We start from the raw sequence: 23,527 nt of genomic DNA on the forward strand, positions 1-23,527 counted from the left end.
CTCAGTATTACCTTGACAGTGGACAAATGTGTCTACAAAGAGAGAATAAAAAGTATTCCTAACTCCATATTATATAATTATGCAAATATACATCATGTTTTCAGAATAGTATTAAGCCAGAAGGTGCAAACTGTCTTTAAAAAAAGAAAAAAAAAATGCAGCATCAAATAGGTGAGCAACCCAGTTAAAAACCGGCTGCCTGAGGTGGAGTGAGAGCCGCCTGAGCAGAACCTGTGGCTATAAACCATGACAGCACCAGCAGATAAAACAGTCTTTGATGCTGGTTGATCCTATTTTTCTCTGAACTCCTGTTAGACTCAGTGAACCTATGTGGAGGCTGAGGGATAATATTTATCTTCTGCTGCCCCCAAAAAGCCATGTGTTAATTTCCGGAAATCACAAAATGTCCAGCGTGCAACATAAAATGCGAGATCAATAAAAAGCTACAAAAAAAAAAAAAAAAAAAACTTAATGTCTACATTACAACTTTGTTAAATAACTCTGAAAAGCTGTGTCGTCACACATGAATCACCCACTGCTTCTGAACAGGCTTGTGCATTTGCATATTGAGCAAAAGCAGAAACAAAATGTTCTTCGTGCAATTCTAAGGTGAACAGGGCAAGCCGTATAACGCAGGAAAAAACATAAAAACTAAATTTGCACAGTACAACCGACTGCAGATATTTTGTTCAAGGCCAGTAAATGACAACAAATGTTTCAGTTTGTCTAACCGGATACAGTGCTTTAAGATTTTGAGGAAAAAAAAAAACACTACCTTAGTTTTTAACTAAGGCAGTTCTAAACTTGTTAAATGCTTGTTAATCTCCTCTACACATAGGGGGAAAAAATGTTAAGTTCATGCAGATAAGGTGAATAGATTCCATGTTGTTACACTGACGTTGCCATATTAGTTACCACAGCAACACATTCTAAAACCACTATTGTAAGGATGTATTTGGCAGCTTGCCACCACTCATTCATATGAGAGAAAGAAAGAAAAAGAAAGGAGTCTTGAGGAAAGCGAGGGGAAGAGGTCATGCAGCGCATAGGACGGTGCATCTAATGGAATACCCTCCGGTCATGTTTTTTGTTATTTCTTTACAGTCATTACTTTATTCAAGACTGCAACTGAAGCAAAAATACATAAGTATATTAATATTACTTCATTTAATTAATACTTTTTTTTTAGCCACACACACTAAAATATGCCTGAAATTACCCAAGAAAATAAAGGTATCTTTCTGCTCAATGTAGTTTTGTCTTAGACAAAACAGAAAGCAATAAATGTAAACCGAGTCCTGATATGCATTATGCACAGTTTATCACCCAGAAGCCCAAAGTACAGCATGTTAACCATCAAGCATTCAGAGTAATGGGAATACTTGAAAAGGACAATTATGTAAGAACAGAAAAACAAGGAGCCAAAAATATATTTATCTAAAAATGAAAAGGAAAAAAAAAGCAGTGGAGCTGTGTTTGCTTTGATTATGTTAAATCTTCCGTGAAGACGTTAAGAGCATTATGGATCCACATAACATAAATGAGGGCTGCACAGTGGCGCAGTTGGTAGAGCTGTTGCCTTGCAGCAAGAAGGTCCCGGCCCTGATCTTTCTGCATGGAGTTTGCATGTTCTCCCTGTGCATGCGTGGGTTTTCTCTGGGTACTCCAGTTTCTTCCCACAGTCCAAAAACATGACTATCAGGTTAATTGGTCTGTCTAAATTGCCCATAGGTGTGAATGTGTGGGTGCATGGTTGTGTGTCCTGTGTGTCTCTGTGTTGCCCTGTGACAAACTGGCGACCTGTCCAGGGTGAACCCCGCCTCTCGCCCGGAACATTAGCTGGAGATAGGCACCAGCAACCCTCCCGACCCCACCAAGGGACAAGGGTGTCAAGAAAATAGATGGATAACATAAATGACTCAAAACTCATGTTTAAATTCAATCAAATATAATTTTTGAATATTTTAAGCAACATCTACGGTGATTCTGCTTCCTATTCGGGTCACTCAGCTCTTATGGAAAATGACAATCTATGAACACCAAAATAAGTATGAAGAATAACTATTTTTAGGCTGCAGGAGAGCGAGAGAAAGCATGACTTTGAGTAGATAGCATTGGCTGACAAAGTACTGTAAAGATGCCTTTTTATCCTTCAAGCTACAACGTCACAGTTGTGAAACATGCAGGATTTAGGATGTGTTGGCGGCCTTCTGGAGCCTGAGAGTTGGGTGAGGCCCTACATTCTCCTTAACATACACAGCAACTACAGCTAGATCCTCCTGCTAGCGTCAATAACTATGCTAATTGCTAATACAAGATTCTAAGAACAATTTAAAATGCTCAAATGTAATCATTTCGTCTTTGCTTTTACATAACAGTAATTCCCTTATCACACTTACTGTTCTCCCACACAGCAGTGTGCGTCTAAAAGACTTTTAGGCAGGAAGTCAAGAAAAAAATATTTCCAAAATTGTTCTTCGGTTTTCTAATATTGTCCCACAATTCCTAAAAAGAATTAGAATAAGACAATGTCTCTATTTGCAGGTCAAAGCTTTATTCAGACACAAACACACCGTAACCCCGCACGCACACACACACACAAAGTCTTCTGGCTTCGTAAATACAAAGGCTGCCCACTTAGCACAGCCCACTTGAAACATAATCGGTTGATTTGTTTCCTTGCCCAAGATTTTATGTCCCTTTATTTTTCCACTTACAATTTTCCCTGTTCATGCAAGCCTTCATTTATCATAGGTTTGCTGATGGGGGTCCTCAGATGGAGAACAGACAACAGTCTGCTTCTCAGCAGGCCAGGGTCACATAACGAGAGGAGCAGATGCCCAGGTGAGAACAGCGCCCGCAGAGAAGGCAATTACTCTATCCAAGCAGAGGTTTGGTTTTTTCTGCTCTCTGTGAGGGAGATTGTGAAAAGGCACTGATGAGCCGTTTAACAACATCTGCAATTTGCTGCTTTGTAAGCCTCGTTTTCAGTTGAATTCATCAATACAATTCTGCCTTTGCATATAAACTCACGCTCCAGCAAGCAATCAATCAAAAGTGAATGTCTGTTTCTTAAAATGACACTTTACTGTTTCACATTTCAGAATGTTCTCGCTCCCTGCAGTTTCATTCCTTATCTCTTTTTATATGTCGTCATGTGACATGAGCAATAACATCACAACCTAATCACTCATTATAAAGAAACCCTGGAATTTTTTTGCTTCTAAAACCTCCTCTCACTACTGATTTCATTAACATGCTACACAATGTACCAGCTGGTACTGTACGTCTTTGTCCATAACACAAGAGAGAATTTAAGGGAAGACCTCTTTCTCACAAAACAGAGCTTTGGTGGAACAGTGATGACAAACATCGATTTATCTGAAAGATTACGCCTGCATGTTGTCAACCATGTTGCCTTCCCTGCTTTGAAATGTTGTTCGAGGTGTGACTGAGAGCCTGTTAATGGCTTGATCTGATTTGGGCTGAATTGCTAATGGATGAAAGCGAGTCTGATGTTTGCAGGCAAACAAGCAGATCTTTGATTCTCAATTTAATGATACTCTGACTGAGTGCCTTGTGTTGTTTGGTCTGCATTTTGTTCTTTACTCAAGAACTATTTGTGTGATACTGTATGTACTTTAAAGTTAATGTGCAAATAATTTGACTTTTTTTTTTAACCTAGTATTAAAGATATAGAGGCCTGACTTAAATTTATATTACCTTTGATGTTATCCAATACAATAAAGTGTATTTTTTACCATATGTGAGCAGAAATTGGATTAGTAATAAGAAGCAGCTTAGCTCCCACATACATTTCTAAGTGGGTGGAGCATTGATGGTTCAGGGAAATGTACAAAGATTTTCTAGCTGGAAAAGTAAATGTTGATAATTTTACCTCTGCAATTTCAAACCTTTGCAGCTTTGGCCATTTTCTTTCTACCTAATTTGTTTTTGTAAGAATTATTACTTCTACTGATGCATATTTCATACCAAACGAGTCATTTTGAGAACTAACAATTTCTGGTAATTTTCTGAATTCTACTTGTCGGCTGAAGAAAATGTGGTTTTATGACTTCAATAAAAAACATCTGTGAGCAGCAGGTGTGCTGTAGTTACATTGGTTTGATCAGGGGTCAGAATCTCTCATAACTTCATAAATAGATGCATAGGGCCCATTTAGGGATACAATATCTTACAATGCATTTATTTTTGTTTATTTAAATCAAAAGTACACAATCGAAATAAAAGACATATATTTGTGAATTTTCTGTAACAATTTATTCTCAAAACTTGTGAAAACACTTGGTGTATCTTTTTATGAGTTCTGACATGAAGACATACAGACCAGCACTTTGTCTTCATGTTTTGAAGTACGTGATGGTTATGATGAGTCAGTGATTTACAGTGTGTGTGTTTGAAGGCATAAGTTAAAATATTGTCCACTTTTTTTTTTCTCTTTCCATACTTAGAGATCGCTTGACCATTGAGAGACTTAAAGTGGTCAAAAAATTATAAGATGGAGTTTTCAGAGACATTTCCATGACCTTGGTGCAACCGCTCGCCATGCCGAGGTGAGTATGTCGAGGTATGGAGGTGCAACAAAAAAATACTTCTATTAACAACCATCAGAACACGATTGGGCAATTGTAGTATTAGGTCAGTGCTACAACAATTGAGTAGCACTATTGTTACTCAGTTGTGTTTGCCACATACAAACACACGAAATGTAACTCTCATTTAAGCAATTTTTTTAAGTATCAAAAAAATCTTTGGGAACCTAGCTTAGCTGAAAATAAAAACAATATGTCACAACATCAAATAGATATAAACATAATCTTAGAATTTTAGCCTCTTAAACCTGTGTATCTTCATTTGCCGTAGAAAAACAAGACACATAATTAGCAGTCAAAGGTACACTATTGCCGAAAGTATCTGTTCATCTCCCCCCAACCTCCCCAAGCCATTTAGTTTATATATTACAATACTTTCCACAGCCATAGCTGTATAAAATCATCACCAAGACATGAAGACCTCTACAACAAACATTTATGAAAGAACAGGTCACTCTCTGAAACTCGGTGAATCGCATCTGTGCAATAAAATCCAGTTGTGAAGTTGCTGAAAAACAGTCAATAATGCCCATAAACATGCTCTTAAAATTAGAGGAAAACCTTCTTGAAAGAGCTGAGATTGCTATAGCAACAGATGGTTTGCCAATGGGTTAAAAATTGGATGTCACTAAAGTTTGTGTTTGTGAAGACAGAAGAGCAAATATGTCTGTTATTATGAAAACACAATTCTTTGTTGTTTTATATTGTCCCACACTTGCATTGGTTTTTTGGCTGTTTGGGGTTTTTTTATGATTTATTTTCAAAGTCTAATAATATTCATTCGTTAACCCTCAAGGTTGCCATAAGAAACAGTTGTTGAAGAAGCATTTTGCTTGATGGACAGATGGTATTGCCACTGTTTCTTTAAGAATGCTTTCCAGAAGGCTATAAATCATCACAGTAAACCCATCACTAACAGTGTTTTTAACAGTTTATTGCGAAACAGATTTCTTCTACACATCCAATGATGATCACTGTCCCTGGTGTATGGCTTTGGAAGGATGTTTGATATTTTCCATTGTTCTTCAACGGCTCCTTCTAATCGCCCGCAACAAGATAAAGAGAAGAGGATTGAATCATGGATGAGAGATAGTCATCCAGATATTTCTGCTACTACAAGGATAAAAAAAAAACCTACCATTTGTCCCCATTTGACCGCGCTGCAGTTAATGAAGATTCTGCTCCAAATATACCAGCTCATACTTTATGCAATACATATAAAATGATTTTTGAAAGAATGATAGCACATCTCCACATCTTAGGGCAGCCTTTAGCCTTTTGTGATATATTTTTTAGTTAAAGTGATTAACTTTTTATTTCAGGACCATTCTAGTTGCCTTGCGGTGTATTAAAACCTTTAATATTTTTACCAAGCTGCTATTTCATTGACCATTTCAGAAGAAAATTGATGCTGTGACTTGTTTTCTTTCATACTTAGATTATATTCAACTAAAATACGGTAAAACATGTTGCAACAGTTTAACATATTTACAAATCTTGTACAATGTTCAAAAAGGAGAAAATAGACCTTAAAAGCATATGAAAAAGCTGACTAAAAGTGAATAGCTCAGTGGTTCTTCAAGGGAACATACTTCTTTTTCCATGTAAGTGAGCTGCTGGAGAACAGCTTAATTTTTGCACCTCATTTTAAGGTTTAGATCTTAAAATAATTGTTTTCAAGTCAATTTTATTAACTCATCTTGTAACGTTTAATCAAGACTGCAAATGATTTACTCGGATGTGCATTTATGTAAATGCAGTAACACTCAGAAGTCTTTTGAAACTAAACCTTGCTAACTTGTCAGCTTCATCAGCTTATTCCTTTGCTATTTTTTGTGAATCATTTACAACAATGTTGCTTCTAGTTTATCAGAAGAGATGTAAAGTGCATAACATTTTGCCTTAACAGTAAACCCAAGGCTTATTATGCAGGTTTTGTCATATCACAATGGTTTGTTTCAGGTGGCTACTGTCACTTGCTTTACTTGTTTCTGCACATTTTTTCCCCACTGTAACAAATGTCTCCATCTCTCCTTCTCCATCAGATCATAGGTCTGCATGACTTTGCAGGCTACTTCTTCTACTGGGTTCAACAGGCAGCCTGTTGATTAGCAAGAGTACTGCTGCCACCTAGTGACTGGAGGCTTATTTATCATTCAAGCATGAATAAAGACTAAAAATATATTTTTTAAAACATTTTAAAAATCCTATTTCTGGTGCCTCCCAACACCGGAATACCTGAAGTAGAGTTAATTCACCAGGTATTTTGCCTGTCTTCTTATTTAAGATAGTCAAATCCACAGCTTACATGTTGAGAGTCCACATTGTCATGAATAAGCATTATCTATGTGCGAATATAAGTTTAACTAAGACTTTGGATGAAAGAGTGTGTTAAATAAGTATAATAATTGTATCAAATAATTAAGTAAGTTAAACACTAGTTTGCCCATGGTCTCTTGAATTTACTAATAAGTAACTACAATTTAAACAAAACTCAACAATCTCTGGTTACACGTGTTCTGAAGAATTTTTGTTTTCACTCCCAGCTTGACACTGCTATTTAGCTGACTTTGTTTTCTTACTGTCTTTTTCAAAATCCACTCTGATCTAATTGGTGGGATTGTTTAAAGGGCGAGGCCACTCTCATTGTCCTCATCTCACTCTCTTTTTCTCGGTGGGCGGGTAGTGGGCGCAGTGACTAAGCCAAGGTTAGCCATCCACTCGATAATCCACTGAAAGCCCATATCCCTCCTGCCCACCCACCATGATTTTATCACTCAGTAGTATGCTATCATAAGTTAGCAGATAATAATATGTGAGGCCTGATACAGATGAATCCTGCAGAAGTTTTTCTAACAATTTACCCAGTGGCTTAACCCGTCGTTTGTGGCTGCTCGGTTCCTCGTACACACACCTCATTTGCTCATATACAGATCTACAGCACTGTTAACATCGATTTTTGCACCTCTTAATGACATTGATTATTTACTTTACAGTGGTTTATTGTGGAAAACTGGCAAAGGCAATACAGTGTTGGCAAGCAAAAGCAACCATGTAGTTAATCCTATTTCAAGGAATGTGTGTAAGCTAGTTTTCAAACTGTCTGGCATTACGCTTGAGGAGTCTTATCTCAGGGCACCAGGAACTATATTTACGTAGACCAAACATGGAGACAAGGAAATAGGGATCTTAGGGAAGTAAAGAAAAACAGGGAAAGAAGCTGGGTATGGAAACCGAGATACACGGGGAATGGAAAAGAAGAGAGGATGCTGTCTATTTTTAGGTCTGCACAACATAAGAGAGAGTGGGACTCACTATCCCTTCATTTCCCACATTCCTCCTTGGCACGTGCAACAGACACTCGGGACGGCTCTGTGTGCCCAGAATATCAATAGGCGAGAAGCAGCTGGATACTGGCAGGCTGACATCCTTCTGCCTTCTCCTGTCTGCAGAGTCGAGACAAGGACTGGGTGTCCGACAGGACTTGCACACATGCACATCAGAGGACATATCACTCAGTATAGACAATAAACCAATAATGGCAGAGTGTTTGAAGCAAGTGACACTTGAACCGCCGAGTGAGGACATGATGGATGATAGATCATGGTTGAGAACTAAATACATGTGAAGTGATTCAGACTGAATAAATCGTTAATACAGACTTAAATGGTCCTGTAGATATTTTAGAAGATCACAGGATAGGAATGATTAAACATTTCTTAGTGGTCCTTATGGTAAAAAGAAAAAAACCTCACAAACTAGATTAAGATTTTTTTGAACATGGACAACTTTAAAGATTAAGCTGCCATATACAGGAAACCAAGGCAGAAAACAAATTGTCTCAATTCATATGCTCATACTGGAAGGCTTTATTAATAGCATATCTTGTCACCTTCACACTGTCGTGTTGTTCAATCTCCACTACTGATAACTTCATGTTCACAGGGGTCTGCTCACACAAGCGAGGAAAGCAATTGCTAACACATCCAGTCAGTTCTCTGCGAGGAACAGAAGGACACTTTTCAGCACATTTGCAAGTATTGTTTGTCTTTTTTGATCCTTTCAAGGGTAGACAGTAATGTTTTTTTTTCTTGTTTTTGTACAGAATATTGGTGACATGAAAGTTATTCTTCTGACTGGGTTTGACTGGGTTTGACTGGGTGACAATAAGCACTGATATCAACGTGTGACTACTTATTGTTTTTTAGAGTGAATATAAAATACAGCATGTTAATTTGGTCTGTCAGGGAAAACAGAACCAGATTGTGTGAAATGGTGTAAAAGTTTTGTTGTTTTGGTTGAAGATTAGATTTGTCTATAGTTATATTCTAGGTGTAAATATCACAGACTGCTAAACAATGATTTAATTACATATATTTTTGGATAGTATAGTATTAAGACTAAAATGTGTAATGAGTCAATTGGGTGTAGGATTTACTAATAACTGGCTTTTTCCTGCTCCTTTGGATGTGCCATATAACATTAAAGTAGGGCTGTAACAATTCCACAAATGATTTGAGTACCTTGATTATTAAAATTTCTCAATGCAAATTATCTGCCTCGAAGCTTCATTAAATTATTAAATTATCTTTTACTATTTAGTGCACTGTGTTCCACACATTTGATTATTAATGTTGCGCAATCCTGTCACTTCTGCCTGTGAGTTATCGATGAATGCTAAATGCTAGCTGCATAACGTCCAATTTTCAAATTTGGTTTGTGGCATGTGGAGGGATTTCATTGATTGATAATAATATATTTTTGTCGTTTTTCGGGGGAGCTGCTGTCTGGTTTGGAGAGAATTGCGGTGAAGTGCACGTCGGGTGTATGTATAAAGGTGGAGCGGAGACATGCAGATAGACAGAACACAGCGGCTGCTGCAGCTGATGCTTAGCATAGCTTTACAGATGAACCGAAAAATACATTTCCCATCATCCCAGTCACAATAAATGGGTGGCAGAGTACACCATGGCGGAATGTAGCTGGCAGATGTTTTTTCTGTTTGCGATGAAGGAGTAAAATCCCATTGTGCCTACGGACACAATAGCTGTAAATGGCTGGATAAAGCGATTGCTCATGTATGTATTTGACTGAAGATTAATACATAAGTGTCTTCGTGAGCCTTTGTGAGCCTTTGGGCCGATGTTGATATGCGATATTAATGCTGCTATTATGGCAGCATTAATAGTAAGTACTTATTTACCAATAAAGGATTTGTAAATCACTCGATTAATTGTCAGAATAATTTATAAATTACTCAATGACTAAAATAGTTGTTTACAACAGCCCTACATCAAAGTACTGTAAGTGAAGAACATGGTTTGTAACTTTACTACCTTTTTCATCTGTCTTAGTTACTTGAAAGGCTGGAGGCAGAACAAAGCAACATTTAATTAATTTTACCTTAGTAAGTGCTAAAATGCTGTATGCTGCAATTTTACTTCACAATTTAATGGCATAATATTGGCCTCTTTTTTCTTTATGAAGTTCCTACTCTTTCCGACATGTTGCCTTCACAACAGTGTCTTTCATGATGCCTTTTACAACCATTCCTAGGAGTGTTGCACTGAGAACCAGCTCCTATGATCAGCTCAGCAGACCTGAGAAATCCCCCTAAAAACAACTTATCAAACCTCCACCCTTAAATCTTAGATCTCATGACTTCATCTCAAAAAATAAAAATATATGAAGATATCAAACTTGTAGCAGATAAAATAACAGAAGTCATATAAAGTATAAACAACCTACCTGGTATAATATGATCAAGTACGAAAAGAGTAAGCCTTTACACTTTGTATCTGTGTACTCATAAGTAAAATATTCTGGAGAAAGATGCTTGAATATTGCTGTGCAGGCTTTCACAGACTGCACAGTCCTCTTTTTGAAATGGGCAGATGTTTGCTAACGCATGCGTATAAACAACCATGCTCTGCCATTTTGCTAGCTAAAGGGGTTCTGGACACATCGTGGACGTGTTATGAGATAATTGTGTTTGACAGACGGCTGGCATGGTGGTCTTGGGAATCTGATCAAAACAGCCACCAGCGAATACCACAGCAGAAACAAAACAGAGGGCAGGAGAAAGCACAACCATTGCACACAGCAGCAGTGTCCACAGGAATGCCATCTCTCAATTAGCAGATGAGGCACTTTCAGCAGTCAGTGTCTGGGAGCCAGGAGGAATGAAATAATGACAAACAACTAATGAATGTTGTGGTAGAGTTGTTTTGTTTTGGCTGCCGGCTATAATATTCCACAAAGGAAGATAATATGAAATAATGTTTTCAAAGTGAAATTTAGCAACTCTCTATAGTTGCTATGTTTAGTGATTTTTTTTTTTAAATAAATGTTATGAATATACAAGAAGGTGTGTGTTAATTTATCATTTTCACAGCTAATCATTAACTTTCAACACTATTTTTTATGCATTAGATGATTAAATTACAAACAATAGATAAACATATCCCTAGTGGAAATTTCCAGGATCACAATAAACCAGATCCTTCAGTATGAGGTAAATGTTCTCAAGAACCAAGAAGGTCATATTGGCTGCATAGTTCATTTAGTTTGGGATATTTACTCAAAACATAAAAATAATCACCTAAAGTCTAGTTTTCTAAAGAAAAAAACTCAGAATCACAAATATTAAAAAGGTTTGAGTGTTTAGACCTTTAATCTTTGCTGTACATTATAGTGTTATGTCTTCAATTTATTGAAGGAAACAAAGGTAATGTGCTCATCTATCTGTGATGTGGACATGAATAATGACATATCACTATTATGCCACTGTGGATGTCACAAGAAAAAAAACCCATATATGTTTCAATGTCAATTGCACCCCAAGATTGCATAAAATGCCTAAGTTGATATTTATAAGGTTAAAATTTACTGAGTTAAATCAGTTTAAAACGTGCAATATTAGGTTTTACTGACGTTAAGCTTCTTAAGTGAGTCAGCAGCCCAGCTCCCACTGGAATTTAACTGAAAAAATGTATAGCAAGACATTTGTCTAGATGTGAAAAACAGTTTTTTTCTAATACCCAGCTCAAAAACGGATTAAGTCAAAATGGCATTTAGACTCATAGACTAGATTGCATTTTAATATTAACTAACAATAATATTGTTAGCTAACAGCTGCAACTGTTAGAATCAGTGGGTTGCAGCTAAGGGTGCATATAAACACAATTTCAGACCAAAAGTCTGTCTTTTTTTTTTTTTTGTAAGATGAAAATGCGGTATGTCTCTACCATTTTTAAATGTACCCTTTGGAGTGATTTGGCTTTTATTATATCTGCTGTATTGGATATGTGAATTGGCACTCAGTCGTGCCAGGCTAATCGCTGAGACATGATTGCTTCTAGGAAAACAACACCTCATTGTGGAGAGGGTCACCAAGCTGCAGGGGCACAATCAGGCTCGCATTCTCAGTTACAGCCACAGTCCATTTGGACGGAAAACACTGCGTCCAATGGTTGTTTGTTTAGGGAAAGCTCCCAATAAAGCTGTGAGTCACAAGTGAATCACTTCACACAGGAGGACAGATTACTGTACTCCAGCAGAGTCTAAATGCATTCCTCTCTTTTTCTGTATGTGAGGATAAAAGCTGACTGGAGAGGCACGGGGCTCTGATGACTTCAAAGAGAGACGAGGGATCTGAGAGGAGGGGGACACGGTGATGGATGGATGCTTCTGTGGGAGCGGAGGGCGAGAGTGCACACGTGTGTTGGGCACAGCGTGAGAGAAACAAAGAGAGAAAGTTAGTGTGATCTTTTCAGTATTTGAGAAACATCAAAGACCTGAAATGGAACAAAAGAGGGCATGAAGGTGGGAGGGGGAAGAGTGTGACGGGGCGGGTGGGGAGGGGATAAAAGAGACAGAAATGAGAGTGTGAATGCCAGTGACAAACAGACAGTGCCTTCCCAGTTTGTTTGTGACAAACAAACTGGGAAGGCAAATTTGTGAGTGAGAGAAGTGTCTTTACAAACTTGGGAAGACAGACATATCTAAATACCAAGAACTTGCTTTGAGCGTGATATTGAGTGAAGATAAGATTTCTCTTTTTTCCGGTTTCATAGTTAAAAGACTTGCTGTGCAATTGTCATAATATGGCAAGCTCAGAATCTCTGGAATCCAGAAAAAATAAAAATAAAAAATGCCGTACACTCATTTAAAGCTACGTCTATGCAGTTGCTTTCAGAACAGTTAAGATATATACCTGGAAACTATGAGGGAGGGAACACACCAAGCTTCTACAATAAACAGACACAACACCATAAACATCAAGGCATAGAGACAAGCAGGCAAGTGGGAATTTATACACTGTTGACGGTGTGTGGGAAGGAGCAAAGCTTCACAAGAAGTGACTGGATGGTGTGTTAGAAGTGGAGACTGCATGGGCACGGTTTGGCTGCAGATGGTGTGTGCTGTAATGAAGGAGTAAGGCGAGCGGGGACAGAGTTATAAACAAGGAGAGAGCAAGAACTTATTATCAGTATCTTTATGTGAATATACAGACAGTGTGCACTTAATGTGAAGAGGTGAATTTAAAATACCACTGTACGTTGTATAAAGTTGTTTTTCTTCTTTTTTTTTTTTAGACCTACAGTCTCTGTGCTCATTAAGGCCATCATGACAGAGCTTGCAGTTAGCAGATCTGGTTCAGGGCACTTCTATAATCTTTTAGAAAATGTTGAACTTGAAATAATGATTAGACTAAGGCGATGTCTGAGTCAGCCTCTATCTGAATGCACAAGCTTCCTTACACCATTACGTAACCCTGACAGACACGCCTAAAGAGTCCAGCTGTGGGAGACGTATTTAGCTGAAATGGCTTAAAGCAAGTAGCAGCTCACTTTCGTTACAGAGCTGTTGTGCTCTTTCAAGTCTGGATGAAGCTTTAAAAACTTTTTTTCTCTGCAGACACACACTTTTGGGTAAATGGGAGCGAATATCTGGGTTCAGTATGTTACCCAAGGACACTGACACACACAAGTGTCGAGGGTCGATCTGCTCAAGTGTTCATAAGCATGACTGGTAAGTCAACATTCAAAAAGTGTCATGTGAAAGTATTAATACCTTTTGAAAGCTTTGAAAAAAATGTTTCCAAAATAAAACTATTAAAAGTGGGTTGTGCATCTGTATTCAGCTCCTGTGATTGAATACTTTGTATACTTTATTATGTATGCCGTTGTGCTATAGGTTTTCCATTTCTGGATGATAAATAGAATAGTTTGAAGCTTAAGATGTTGTTTTATAGTCTAGTCCTGATGTAACTTCTCCACAACTCTCTATCCCTGATCAGCTCGCTGTGTTTCTTGGTCTTTGTGATGCTAGATGTTCATTAATGTTCTTAAATGAACCTCTGAGACCTTTACAGAAAAAAGTTTATTCTGAAACAAATGAGGAAATTCCTGAACTCTTAGGTTATGCTGACTTTTATTTACAGTATTAGAGTAATACAATACATACTGTTGTGATCTTTTCTACTTGAAGTATCATTTTTCGCCACACTTATTCTACTAATTTGTGTTAGTCTGTCAAATGAAATCCAAATAAAACACTTTAAGGTTTGGGACTGTAATGTGACAAAATGTGAAAAATATTTAGGAGTTATAGAGCTGTGTGAATCCTCGGTTATCGTGGCTCACCTCAGCCAGATATGCTTAAAAACTTACAGGTTTTAACTACATGAAAGACTGGCATAATATGGAAAAGGTCATTTAAAACAGTTTTTATTTGAATTAAAAAACGCTCTGAGAATGACATTTTCTCGATGTAATCTGTGTCAGAAAAATACTACTAAACGTATTTAGCAACATATTTCATTGCTCGTATATCAGCATGTAATATAAAAATGTTTTTCAGTTTCCCAACTTTATAACTTGCTTTTGTTTCATTACTAGGTAATGTTTGAGAGTCAGTTGATTTCATTTTTATTTAAACTTTACATTGTTGTCCACACTTCCTTAGAAACAGGCTTGGCATACAGTATTAAAATAATTCTCAGCAAATGGCTTCAGATTGTCACTTTAACAGCTTTCAGCTAAGGGATCATTTATAACTTCAACCAAAACAAGCTGAAGCGTTTCAGGAGTTGTTTTCGCTAAATGAGAAAAAGAGGAAGTATTAACATACAGTAAGATACAGAGTAACAGTTAAAATATGGAGCTGAGAATGTCATTTTATCTATTATTCTTTCACTGCCAAGCTTTATGTGTATTCATGGGATTTTAATATTGCCTTGAAGGAACAAATTAAAACAAGAAGGAAACAACCCAAATAAACTGTCATCTACTCTACAATCTGGTGGCATATTGAAACCCTCAAGTCAAATATGGTATTTAAATGTCACTGTTTAGAGTTTTTTTTTAATTCCCCAAAGCACTCCGTCTTCTGCACCTGTCTCTCTGAAAGGGTTTGGCTTTGCATATTACTTCAATTTCTTGCCACTGTAAAAAATATCTGACAAAGTAGCCATGGGGTAAAATCTGAAATGATAACAGTCTGATCATTATTCTTGTAGAGGATTTGGTTTAAATCCTATCTATTTAAACTATGTTTATTTGTTAGTCCTCAAATGATGAAACTCACACCGTTTCAGTTTCTCCTATCCTTATATCTACTGGCGTACCCCAAGGCTATGTGCTCGAGCCTCTCCGGATCTCATTACTTAAATCAAATCCCATCCTGGTTCTCTTGCAACATCCCAAAACCTAATGGGGTCAAAAAAATTTGCTGTTTCTCTTGATGCAGTGGCGCAACTACACATTATTCAGGTGGATGCAAAAACATAGATCGGCGCCCCCCCCTCCCCCCGACCGAGGGAAGGAACGTCAGGGTGAAGGAGCGACGCTCACTCAGCCCCCCCGCCCCCAGGCGACGATGCGTGAAGGGTAAAACTCGCTACATTTACCTTGTTATATGCGCGAGGTGAAGGAGCATAAGGCGCGCAGAAGTGTACGGGAAAACATCATCGTCCTCCAGACGGGGTTTTGGCGCCCCCTCTGGTGCTGCGCCCCTATGCGTTGCATACCCTGCATACCCACTTTTTGCGCCACTGGGTGCGCCACCCCCTCCAGACGGGGTTTTGGCGCCCCCTCTGGTGCTGCGCCCCTATGCGTTGCATACCCTGCATACCCACTTTTTGCGCCACTGTCTTGATGGTTCATCTGTTGCTCTTACCAACCAGGTTAAAAGTCTGTGTTTTATTCTTAACATCATTGTAATCCAACATACACAATTTCATGCAATCACTTTGCTTCCATTTACAGACTATTCTACCTCTGTGCCCTTTTCTCACATCCAAGAGCGCCACCATTCTGGTAACCTCTGGTTGCATTCTGTTGTGGTTATTCTAACCAGTCTTTTTTTTTTTTTTGTCCATTCACAGATTCAAACCTCAACTGCACCCAAAGTTTCCCAGAATACCTTCAACCACATTGCCCAGTGTATAACAGCAGCTTTACTCGCTCTCTGCATCAGTAATAGTTGTTTATAAAATTTTACTTCTCACCTTCATGGCTGCCAGCAACTTTGCCCCCTCTGTGTCTTCCTGAGCACATTCATACTAAGATACACAGTGATACTAGCAGGCCTGCAATCAATCTCACCCCATCTGCCAGCTTAATTGTCCACTACAAAAATGGCCGTAGCGGACAAGCTGCTCGGCTTCTCGCCACAGGAAGTCTGAGCAATTCTGATTTGCTCAACTCCTTCAAACCCCTAAGGTTCCTGAACTAACCTTTTCGGGCCAGACAATAAAGCCCGGGGTTGAAACAACCTCACTGTTTCTCATTTTTAGCTGCACATTATAAGTTTGTTCCTCTCTCAGGCCTCTTCACTTAGAAAAAAGTTGCAAACATGATGCTTCATTTTTTTTAAACTGTAATGTGATCATAACTTTTTTCTTGAGTTTTTATTAAGATCCTTAATTTCTAAAATCCTTGACAGCCTCTTAATTAGTCTTTTGCTGATGTAACTTATCTCATAATAAGGTAAGTTATGTTTGTAAATATATGATTCTGTGTCAAACAGTCCTTGTGGCATCAGATTTTAGTGTAGGATTTGAGACTGGAAATCATAGATTTGAAAGATTAAAGAATCCCAGTTTGAGATCGTCAGTTTTCATACCCATGCAAATGACAACAAGGTTTTCTAAGATATTCTAGCTAAATTGCAGTAAAAATATGGCATCATCAGACAAGTTATCATTTCTTGCCAGAAAAAATAACATAACTTCTAGAGACTGTAGCTCAGATTACTGAAGTCAACCATTAATCCATGTCTAATCATTTGTTTTCTCAAAGACATGTTAAAGAGAACATGAATATCTACAAATGCATGTTCAAAGCAAAATCACCTGGTTCACAATCAGACACACAAAGCGCTCCACTTTATACAAAGATCTCTCTCTGATCTGCCAATTATGGATCATTCCACCTCAAGCTCCCATTTTCTCTTGGTCTTAGTGATCTTCTGATTGCACACCAAGGGAGAAAAGCTTTACAAGAACCCTCAAATCTGGCTCTTAACTGAGAAAACGCTGAAAATGTATTCAGTTCCCTCCGCTTTATGAGTCATAAACGCTGTGGGATGGTTTGGAAATTGTGTTGATAACATGGAAGGCTGATGAAGCAGGTGTTCAACGGATGCAGATTGAAAATACAAAGGAAGTGCCCTTCAACGAGACAATCCATGTTGATTTTTAACTGTCTTAATCAAAAGTCTAGGTCATGATACCTGAGCAACATTTTTTTTTTAAATCCAACACAAGCTACGTAATCTGAAATTGTAATAAAACGTAACAATGTGAACTCGTTTTTTTTGTTTTCAAAGAATCATGCATACGTATCAATGTACATAATCCTCGAAGATTTGCAGCTACTGTACATTTAATAAGTTTATTGGGCTGTGCTGTAGTGATACTGAGGAGAGTGAGGGTTTTGTCTATGCAAAACAATCTCTTTTCCACATTAACCTAATCAATTGACAAATCAATTTATGACTCGATGACTCGGTTTGTCTTCTCTGTTTGTTCAGTGCCTCATTACTTACACTCACTGATGGGACAAAAGTTCAAATCTAATCATAAAAACATGAACACGTTTGTTACTTTAACTTTCTATGTCTATTGTAGCTAAATGTTGTAAATGGTTGCAATTGCTCAGCTTTGAACGCACAGATTGGAAAATAATGGTACCAGACTCACAACACACACACATGCAAAAATAAAAAATGATATGATATGAACATATTTTATAGAATTGTGTTTGTGTTATTTTCTTTTTGGCCTCAAACACCAATATTTAGTTTTAGTCTTTTTTATCTTGCTATCTATTACTAGTGATAATGTTGCTGGATAAATCATTATTCTTTATAAAAGTTACAACTTGCCTACCTAGATCTATCCCAAGGTAATTTATATAAATAGAAAAAAAGTCTTGACTATGTAGTTATCTATAGACACGCTCTTGATTGTCTCAGTTTGGTAGCTTAAAAACACAAGTCAGTACAATTTGACAAACTGGGCAACAAAAACCAGAGCACAGCAATCACATCATGTTTATATCTGTGAAAAACAGTTAGCTAATTAACTATCTGCAGGCAGAAATAATTAGAACAATGATAATGTTTTTATTCATTTATTACATTAAAGGCAGTTTTTTTGAACGGAGGACGGTCTGAAAGCAGAAGTACACAGCTGGATTTTTTCATAGCCTCTGCACAGAAAATGAAATATTGAAAATGAGGCAACATTAGCAGCACAACCATAACGTGTCACATTTTATTTGTTCATGTAAAGTGGAAGCAATGGCATGACTACACAACATGCTGATGATTTGAGGCATATTTCCCTTGGGGACTGGTTAATTTTCCACCAATTATTGCAAAGGAGTGAAACAAAAAGTCACAACAATGACATGAGTAAAGCTGTGTATTTTATTAACATCAAACCTAAAAAAAATGTTTCATTTATTTCATTATTTAACAAGGTTAATTGTCCAGCACAAGTATTACCTACTCCTTCAGGCATAGTTGTTATTGGCTGAACAATACAACACAGACAGCAAGTTCTTTAAAAATGCTATCCATTAGCGTATTTTCTCACAATGCCATAAAACACAGAAGGGTAGTGAAATAGGAGTTTCCAAATGCAGCATTTCACAAAATCCAAAACACAAAGCATTTAAACAAAGGCTGCAGAGAAATACTCAATCATGCTTTGTGTGTATCTGGGTCACTGGCATCACAAGACGCACAGGAATCAACCTGAAAAACTCCCGTTTGTGAAACGCATAGAGGACGAGCAACTTTTGACAGATATCAACAGACTCTGAAACAAGAAAAATAGATATATTCAACATAGAAGTTATTTACGCCACATATTTGGAATAAGTTTCAACATATAATTCTTGAGACATATCTATCTTCAAATTATTAATGGTATTCTTAAAGCTACTCTGAAGGCAATGTAATTGTTTTGTTTTGAATTTATATTGAAATGGAGTCTTGACAAAAGTTCAGTCTGGAAGACTCTTGTCGCACCTGCCTCATCAATTAGCGCCTCCCTCTCTGCAACCTGGACCTATGAACCTATCAGCGTCGGTCCAAGCCTCGCTCATTTGGGCTCCAGTTCAAAAGGACCTTCACCCATGGCCTCCTCTGCTCACCAGCTGCGATCAACCCACCTCCGCCCCATCTCCACCTTCTGCTCCCGGCTCTCAGGCCTCATCCTCCTCCGACCGCCGCCACCAGTACAAGCCACCGGGGGGTCTACATTCCTATGCTGCATCAGGAATGTTCATCGAGCTTATCGAAGTCCAGCTTGACATCCCCGGCCGGGGCCTGAACGCCAAAGGACTTTGTTTATTTTTTTGTTCATTTTGTCATTAAGCTCTTTTAATCACGTTCTTTCTCCATCTGAGTCTCTCCAGATTGATCTGTGTTTACCTTTTGTTGGTATGGTTTTCAAAAAACGTTTTTTTTATTAAATTATGTAATAGATATTTTTGTTTGTTCTTCCATTTAACTTTTCTGCTTATGTTTTTAACTCAAAAGAGTTATAGATGATCTTTATGGTACCATTTTTAGCTCCCTGGAACAACAGATTCTATTCTATTTCAGTGGGTCTTTGATTAAATAGATCTTGACTACATATTTATTTTAAGCTAACTAGCAAAAACATATTAAAACTGATAAGTATATGTTGCTCTATAGGTTGCTTTCTAAAGCATGTTTATTGATTTTCCATAAACTCGAGGTAAAAGCTTTAAAAATTTAAGATTATAACGTTAGTTTCCTAAGCAAAATGCAAGACACTACTCAACTGGGTCCACTAACTGCAACATTAAAAACTTATAATACCGTGTGTTTTTACTGGGAGAAAATAGAGCAAGACTAATAAATACAGCACATGCAGGATTAATGGCTCTGGACAAATATAGAATCCAAACTGGCAGCTGGAGGACCAATTACTGGATACCCTACGGCAGCTCAGATGTAAGTAAGAATGGGCTGATGTCTCAGCTGTCAGTTAGCAAGCCACCGAAGATGATCAGATTCTAATTTACTGCAAAAAATATGCCAAGCCTAATAATCTATTCTGTTTTGTTTTGAGTCTTTGAATAATACGTTTCCCAAGAGCTAAAATTAACTTTTTGTGTAAGCAGCGTCAATTGACATTAACTTATATCTGAGACAGCGTTGACTGAAACGTTGTTAAAAGTATTACATTAATAGTAATAGTAACATTTGACAAACAACAAATAGCTGAATAAACGATTTTAGAAGATTTAACATCAAGAATCATCTCAGGTTTTCATTTTTGCAACCAAAACTGACGAGTCAAAAAAAAACAACAAAAAAAAACAGACAGGTACTCTGCAAAAAGGATCTGATAATTAGAACGTTACAAACTTCCTTTACTTGATTACGAATGCACATGTGTGCTCACACACAGACACGTGCATGCAAAGACACAAACGTAATCACAGACGCACCCACAAAGTGAGAGAGGATGTTTCTGCTTCATGCTGAGTGGCTGTGAACCAAAGCTGTTTTAGGCTGGCATAAAAAATTCACAACTCTCTCTTAGCAATATTCGCCCTACATACAGCACTCACACACATCGCAGCGTTATTTATGGTGCTCGCATAAAACGACCCATAAAGAGAGCAACTTGGCATGACTTAACATTAAAAGAGGCTTTAAATGGTAAGTAATGGGGAACAGCATCATATATTCAGGTATTAAATCCAGTTGATGCAAACTATTTTCACATTTTTTCTTCTAAAAATTTGGGGGACTTCAAGTTTATCGTTTTATTTGACACTGTTGGGGGATAAATTTTTCAGAATTGCCATTTCTTCAAAGAGAGATTCAGCTCAAAGCCGTATTTGTTTATTTATCTGTACTACTTAGGGTTTTTTTTTTCAGACTGCTTATGTGCATTCAAGCAATTCTTATTTGTCCTCGATGCATACTGGCATCTGTGCGCTCATCTCCTCTGCAAGCAGGTCAACATCCAAGCACACACACACATATCAATTTTCATTAGACATTAATGACAGGAGTAGAGGAATGGACGAAGCAGGGAGAGAAAGAAAGACTGAGAAAGAGAACGGATGTAGTTATGCTCCCTGTGGAAAGACTATCAAACCACTATCTGCTGTCCTCGACCATAAAGCTCCCTCTGCTCGTATTACATAACACATCTGCTACTATGCTGTATTCACACATCACCAGATACGTAGTAGATGTGGCTCGTTGCTCTCTATCAATGTTTCTTGCAGCATTTTCGGTGCGCACTTATGATATTGATGTGCTGGAGGTCTGAGCAGCAAAGCAGGGCCCTGAAAGTGTGTTTCCCACTCGAGAATTCACCTCGTCTCATTGTGGGTTGCATCACCTCTGCCAAGCTATCTCCATCTGAAAAGTCTTCAGAGCACCTGTTCATCTTGGCAGCATCCGCGTGTCTGCAGAGAGTGTTCGTCCAACTGCAGTTTCAGTTAAGCCCACTCCAGTGTTATGATTTTGTGCTTAATGTCTTTCAGTCTGTTGTGTCGGGGGGAAAACACCGAGCGGTGGCCATTTGTATGCATGCGTTAAGGAGGAAAACAGACTTACAGTGAATGGATTGATTTAAAACAATTATTGTTCCCCCAAGCTTGTCCAAAAAAAGATAAAAATGCAACAGTTGAATCCGTCACTATTATCATTATGTAGTTTTGCAATCAGTTGAGATAATTCTGACTATTTTTATGTCAATATAATTGCCTGCAGTCACTTGCAGCAAAAGAACATAGTGCAACTAAAGTTGACAGTGTGAACTTGATGACTTGACAGATGGAGCTTATCACCTTAACTGGTGTTTTGTTGTTGCACCAGGCATAACACAGAGACTTTCAAAAGAAATAATTTATTAATTTTCAATCTTGTTACAGCAACAAACTTAAATGCATTTTATTGGCATTTTATGTCATAAAAATGTGTATGCATGCTTATTCTTAGCCCTCTTTAATCTAAAATACCTAAATAAAATGTCATGCACTTTACTGCCTTCAGATGTCATCGAATTATTACGTATATTTTCTTTAAAAAGCATGGAATGCACACGTATTCAGCCCTCTCTGATTTTTGAACTCTGTAGGACCAGCAAAGCTTTTAGTATGTTGGGCATCACCAACCAGTGAGTGAAACTTTTCCCCGTTCTTCTTTGCAGTATAACTTAAACTGGATGTAGAGCATCAAAGAAATGACCATGTTCAAGTCTCGCTTAAAAGTCACAGTCGGTTTTAGTGAAAGAACTTCAATTGGGACCATTTTAGCACATGAATATGCTTTGATATATACTACAACTGCACAACATGTCAAATAGCAAACGTCGTCACAGCATAAGTTTGACATTTTACAAAAACAAAGGAATGCATTAATGAAATATTTGGTAGGTTTTTACAATTTCAGTGTCATGCATGTATGCCCTGAATTACCATGAACAAATCCAGTCAGTTGGATGGACTTTCACGACCCACGTCTAATGCCCAGTTTAGTGACAGTGATGGTAGAGCTCTTGAACACTGGGTGGCATTGGGATAATACTGCAATATTCAGTAATAACATTACAATTACATGTTTTTTTAATATTGGGAAACCATAAAAAAAATAAATAAATTTTAAGCTTAGGGTTGTAGTCTTACTGGGAGGTGAACCTCCAGCCTCTAAAGTCTCAAGTTTTTAGAGGCATCTGAAAGGTTTTCTTACTGGATTACCCTGTCTTTAGCTCAATTAATCTTGCCATCAACACTGATCAGCTTTCCTGTTGCTGCTGAGAAAAAAAAGTCTTCCCCATAGCAGGATTCTTGGAGCAGATGGTGTGCTCAGTGTGATCTGCAGTGTTATTTTTTCTGCCACGCAAAACATTGGGATTGGTTACATAGTTACATTTTAGTCATGTCTGACCAGAACACCTTCTTCCACATGTTTATCGTCATCTCCACATGTTACTTGAACAACAGAATATTTTAAGGAGGAAAAAAAAAGTTTTTCTTTTACCAACCGCTTTGTCACTCTTCCTTAAAGGACAAATTTGTGCCGTGATTAATTACTGGTTGTCTTGTCAACAGATTCTTTCACCTTAGGTGCAGGTCCTCCAGAGATGCCGCAGACTTCTTGCCAGATTTCATCTCTCTGCTGTTGTTCATGATGCTGCTGGTTTACTCGTGTTCACTAAAAAACCTCTGAGGTCTTAGTTTGAAAAATATGGAGATTAAATTACATGCTGCAAAGCTGTTTTCTAATCAGGTGATTTCTGAAGTTAACTGGTCGCAAAAAATTCCCTTCTCACCCTCCGCGAGTGGTTTCTTACATCCTCTGAGCTCAGGTCCTCCACCAGAGGCCTGGGAGCTTGAGGGTTCTGC

The 23,527-nt window shown here is 37.8% G+C and overlaps 1 protein-coding gene and 1 long non-coding RNA gene across 3 annotated transcripts in view; one reads left to right on the plus strand and one right to left on the minus strand.

Annotated features, from left to right (window-relative positions):
• rgs7a (regulator of G protein signaling 7a) overlaps positions 1 to 23,527 on the minus strand; it is a 63,752-nt gene that overhangs the window by 35,238 nt on the left and 4,987 nt on the right. The gene's annotated exons all lie outside the window — the stretch shown is intronic.
• On the plus strand, positions 2,685 to 9,227 carry LOC103476723 (uncharacterized). Its single transcript, XR_535544.2, has 3 exons — positions 2,685 to 2,844; positions 4,473 to 4,574; positions 8,559 to 9,227. It is a non-coding gene; the product is annotated as an uncharacterized LOC103476723 (long non-coding RNA).

The sequence above is a fragment of the Poecilia reticulata genome, linkage group LG15 (genome assembly GCF_000633615.1).
Source record: "Poecilia reticulata strain Guanapo linkage group LG15, Guppy_female_1.0+MT, whole genome shotgun sequence".
NCBI classification, from domain to species: Eukaryota; Metazoa; Chordata; class Actinopteri; order Cyprinodontiformes; family Poeciliidae; genus Poecilia; species Poecilia reticulata.